The sequence below is a fragment of the Ictalurus furcatus genome, unplaced genomic scaffold (assembly GCF_023375685.1).
Source record: "Ictalurus furcatus strain D&B unplaced genomic scaffold, Billie_1.0 scf3, whole genome shotgun sequence".
Classification (NCBI taxonomy): Eukaryota; Metazoa; Chordata; class Actinopteri; order Siluriformes; family Ictaluridae; genus Ictalurus; species Ictalurus furcatus.
The window spans coordinates 927,431-932,735 of record NW_026521052.1 but is presented as its reverse complement, the minus strand read 5'-3'; the positions used below and the strand labels follow the sequence as shown (position 1 = coordinate 932,735).

The window sequence follows — 5,305 nt, the reverse complement described above, 5'->3', positions numbered from 1 at the left end:
GCTCACTGACTGCGGGTTGAGCACGTCGGTCTCGATGGGCTTGTATAAGGGATTCACCTCGCAGCCTTCTGTCTCGTGGAGGGTGCGCAGTGCGTCAGCGAGGGCACGGTATGCTGTGGTTTTACCGCCTCTCGTAGGGCCCACCAGCAAGACGCCCTGGTGCACTAGCATGGTCTCGTACAGCTGGATCACCCTGGCGGTCATGCTGGAGACGGGCTGCAGGGAGCGGGCGCATAGAGCTGCCTCGATGTTCGACTGAAGCGCGCCGTAGTCATGCTCGGGGACGCCCACGCCAGGAAAGAGGTCCGACAGAATACCGCTAAACGCACACAAGAAGGATTGGATTGACTCGATTGACACTAGGTTCAAGATTTTCAGATTATGGATGTTCAGATGTTCCAGGATTCTTTACTTTTCATCTGGTATAACATTACAAGGTGCTAATGTTATATACTTTAAATGCTTTAAAAAAAAGTTATATAGTATATAATTACAGCTTTTTAGTTGCAAAGAATTTGCAAATGTCAGTTAATTGTATTTCCTAATTTGTCCTGGAATTTCCTCCTAGTGCCTGATTCCAGTGATCCTGTGATAATGACCTTTGATACTCCATATGTAAGCTTTGGCGTTCTTTACTATTTATCAATTTATTTTATTTTAAGTTCTGCGTCATCCTTGAGTAACTTGGGCAGGTTGGAGTATCGTAGCGCTCTAATCAACACCACGTTCTCACTCAGGTGTGGGTTCTCTCGCATCAGAGACCTGGAACACACACACACACACACACACACACACGCTCGATTTATTCCAGCAAGACATCTGTTACATTTATAGATAGTTTTAATTAACAATTTAGAAAAAACAACGGATGAATCTAATCTAATCTAATATGTTCACCCTGTTCGTAGACGGACATACCCGGCCATGACGATAACAGAGTTGACGACTCTCATGCTGAAGTCGTAGTGGTCCTGCCGGGAAAGCTGCTTGCTGCACAGCTTATACAGCTGAATCATCTTCTTCGCCAGAGTCTCACTGAACTTGAAGCCCTCAGCTCACAAGTCCACCTACAGCAAAAAAGACAACATGAAACAGTTCTGTAACACGCCAGAATACATCCGTTATTGCGTTCATTACATAATGTAATGAATGACGGCACCCGAGCACACCTCTGCGATGACGGCGTGGTCGGGCACAATCATGGAGACGGATCTGAAGCGGCCTCCGGGTTGTCCCGGAGCTCGGTCCTGCCTGCGTAGCCTGGGTTCATCGTGATTAAGGCAGCTTCCTACAAGTGGAAGCAAGGGAAATGATAATGATTCAAATCCTTGCTAATATTCTGAAATCGATTGCAACACTGAGTGAGTCTGTTACAAGAATCGATTCAGCACAAATCTCGAATTAAAGGTTAGGGGAACAACCCACAGTATTAAGTACATAGGATCATTATCATGATTAACAGGGCGATTCCTAATACCTGGTGTCAATTCGTAGATACCAGGTAATGGGAATAGAGTCGATTCAAAGGAATCAAGCTTTGGAGTCGACTCTATAGTCATTGTGAATATGGAGTCAACTCCAAAGCTTGATTGTGGGGGAAGCATGACTGAAGAACCTTGATTTCTCGGTTTGGGAACAATCCCAAAGAAATAGTCGGGAGACGCAGAGCGTTTGGCATCGTTGTGACAAACGCTGAATCTCACAGCCTTTTTTTTTAGTTTTTAATTACTGAACAACTAAGACACAAACCCCTCGTTTATTCCTTCACTTTCATCTTTCACTACTTTTTTTATTTTACATTTTGTTCTGATTCTTTCCCCCTGAATGTCTGGCTAGAACTTTCTAGAACTGGGAGCTAATGCTAAATTTAATGTTCTGTTAGAAAAGACAGCTTGATGTGTGGTTTCATTAAATTCATTCAATTTAAATATCTTGTCTTTCTAAGAAAAACTGCTGATTAAGCAATGCACTATACCATATTCATAAGAAAGTAGAACGTTGTATTTGTTATTTGACGTTTGTGTAAATTCAATACGTCGTTTTCAGCTAGTGATTAAAGAATTGGTTCATGAGTCATCTTTGTCAGATATGCTGGTGGCGCTTTCTGATTTTAGTCATTTAACCATTCAAAAGAGTTATTTGTGTGTGGAACAGTGTTGCATTGCACCCGCGAATACCTGCAGCCTGGAATGGAAAATAAGATTTATTTTGTTCCAACACTTTTGTTGTTGTTGCTGCTGTTGTTGTTGCTCCAAAACTGAAAAGTGTTACAATGGAAGCAGAAGTAAGTGTAGCTTCTTAAATTGTGTAGTGTAACGCAGTGTTTTTCAATCTTTTTTGAGCCATGGCACATTTTTTACATTGGAAAAATCTTGCGGCACACCACCAACCAAAAATGTTACAGAATGACACTCTGTAGCCTAATACAGTATATATAATTACAATATAGTTTCTCAATTTATTTATACTCACTCAGTGTGAAACCTGGGCCTGTTTAGATGAACACAAAGCCGATATCCTGGCAGGAATTGAAGAAAGGCATACACGAAGCTCTTCTTCAACAGCTTTCAGTCTCTCTCTGTTTTTAGTTTTTATAGCAGTTAGGCTTGAAAAGCTCAGCTCACACACATATGTTGTGGAAAATGGGAGCAATGTCAAAACTTTGTTGGCCGGAATGGGGAATTCCTTGGCAGCAGTCAACCAAAAACTGTCCAAAGGAAGTTCAGCAAATCTTAGCTTTAAACCACGATCTTGTTTCAGTTCAGTTAGTTCCTCCTGCTCCTGTAAAGTCATGTCCTTTCCAACAGCAGTCAAGGCATTCAGTGGAGGCTGAAGAGAAATAAAATGACAACTTCTCCTCAAGAGTTTTCAGATGTTTAACTATTACCTCGCACAGTGCAGCAGGGTGATCTTGCCGTTCCTCTGTGAGTGGGAACATCTCAAGGTTGGCACTTTGCACATGTTGTTGCCAGAGGTGCACCTTTAAATGGAATCCATTTATTTTATCCATGCTTGTAAGCAGGTTCTCATTTCGGCCTTGCATCCGTGTGTTCGGTTCATTCAGATGATGAAATATATCTGCCAGGTATGCCAGCTTTGCACACCACTCATCACTTTCAAACAGATTTGAGTAATCAGACCTCTCATTTGTCAGAAACACTTTAAGTTCCTCCCGCAGCTCATACACACGGGCCAGCAACTTGTCACGCTACAACCATCGGACCTCCGTATGGAGCAATAAGGCTTTATGCTCCGCTCACATTTCCTCACACAAAGATGCAAATATACCTTTTCAAAGGTCGTGTCTTTACAAAGTTCCCTATGCGCACAACATCATCCAACACAGGAACTAGTTCTGCTGGTAAAGTCTTTGCAACGAAGGCCTCACGGTGCAGAAAACAGTGTGTAACAATAAGATCTGGGTTTCTTTCCTTCACTCTGCTAACGAAGCCTTAGGTGTGCCCGACCATGGCTGCAGCTCCATCAGTGCAAACACTTGTGCAATTTTCCCACGTAAGTCCTCCCTGGTCAAGATATTCCGATTTGACCCAAAAAATTTCCTCCCCTGTTGTTTTTTCTGGCAGTGCCTTACAAAATAGGAAGTTTTCTCTAATGGCATCTCCATCCACAAAACGCACATTGGCCAAGAGCTGAGAATATCCGTAGACTCATCAAGTTGCAACGCAAATTTCCTACTGATGCGTATCTTTTCCAAAACATGGCTTTCGATGTCTGTAGACATGTCATCAATACGTCTGGCGATTGTGTTATCTGAGAGCGGGAGTTTAGATATGTCTTTAACCGCGTCAGGGCCGAGCATCTCGTTGACAGTGTCTTTGCGGGCAGGTAGTATTAACGTCTCTGCCACAGTGTGGGGCTTTTTTCATTTAGCTACAAGTTCAGCAACTAGCTTTGAGGGCTTTCTAATTTACCTTTGTGGTTTTTCTCATTAATGTTGCCTGTTTCGGTGTTTTCACGCAGGCAAACAAAATAGTCCATCGGCTTGTTTTGAAGCGACGGGTGTTTCGTTTGGAGATAGCGTTTAAGCTTGCTTGGCACCATGGCGCTATTGGACTGCTTCTCGCCACACACCAAGCATAATGGAGTCGGGGTCATCTCATCGCTGGTGAAAGTAAATCCTAACGAAAGATAGCTTTCGCTGTATTGCCTCGAGCTCACCGTCTTTGCTTTCTTTTTACCACCACTCATACTAGGCCCTTCACCTGAGTCACAATCTTGTCCAGGGCCCAGTTCGGAGTTTGCATTTTTCCTTTTTAAAAACTTCTCCATCACTGCCACCACGACCTGTCGCATGCGTCACTAATTCTCTTGTCTCTAAGAAGGTAGGAGGCAATTACCTGCTGCCACCCGGACGAATATTACATTACTCTGCCAGTCACTATATTACAGCACAGACACTCAACAATGGCTTATTATTTGCAGATAATAATGAATAAATTTTAATAAAAAAGAATTTTAAGACTAAGTGAAATTGGACAATTTCTTAAGGCACGCCTGACGATCTCTCACGACACACTAGTGTGCCACGGCACAGTGGTTGAAAAACACTGCTCTACGGTATGTAGACTGTATTACATGCGTGTTGAGCAGAGAGGAGATATTATAATATTATACAGTATCTGGAAATATAGTGTGTGACTGCTGCTGAAATAAGGAAGAGACTTAGGATTCCCCTTTTCAAATCTGAAACCAAATTGCTGAAGCAGCACAATACTTACCTGAACAGCTTACTCTGCAAAGTCTTTAGTTATTTAAACTAAGCATTGGTGGTTCAGTGGTAGAATTCTCGCCCACAACGCGGGAGGCCTGGGTTCAATTCCCGGGCAATGCAGAAGTGAGTTTTGAAAGTTAAGCCTTCACCAAAAGCACATTACAAGCCTTATCATTTCTGCCCAAACTAGACCAACTCCATGCTGCTGAAATATACAAGAGACTTAGGATGCTCCTTTTCTATTTTGAAACCAAACTGTTTGATCAGAACAATACTTAATGAAAAGCACACTCTGCATTGTCCTTAATCCCTTAAGATAAGCATTGGTGGTTCAGTGGTCAAATTCTGACCGACCACGCGTGAGGCCGGGGTTCAATTTCCGGCCACTCATGACTGACTTTTGAATATTGAGCCTTCACCCAAAGAACTCTGCAAGCCTCATCACTTCTGTCCAAAAAAAGGGTAGCAGACACAGTCCATGTTGCTCAAATATACAAGAGCCTTAGGATGCTCCTTGTCAATTTTGAAACCAAATTGCTGAGTCAGCACAATACTTACCTGGAAAGCGCCCTC

At 42.8% G+C, this 5,305-nt stretch overlaps 1 long non-coding RNA gene and 1 other non-coding gene across 2 annotated transcripts; one reads left to right on the top strand and one right to left on the bottom strand.

Moving 5' to 3' along the window:
* Positions 1-21: 21 nt before the first annotated feature.
* On the bottom strand, positions 22-3,781 carry LOC128604816 (uncharacterized). The gene is made up of 4 exons (XR_008385315.1): positions 2,473-3,781; positions 1,170-1,288; positions 919-1,067; positions 22-762 (listed from the first exon to the last, which is right to left on the bottom strand). It is a non-coding gene; the product is annotated as an uncharacterized LOC128604816 (long non-coding RNA).
* A 1,000-nt stretch (positions 3,782-4,781) lies between these two features.
* trnac-aca (transfer RNA cysteine (anticodon ACA)) lies at positions 4,782-4,852 on the top strand. The gene has a single exon. It is a non-coding gene; the product is annotated as a tRNA-Cys (tRNA).
* The last annotated feature ends 453 nt before the right edge of the window (positions 4,853-5,305 follow it).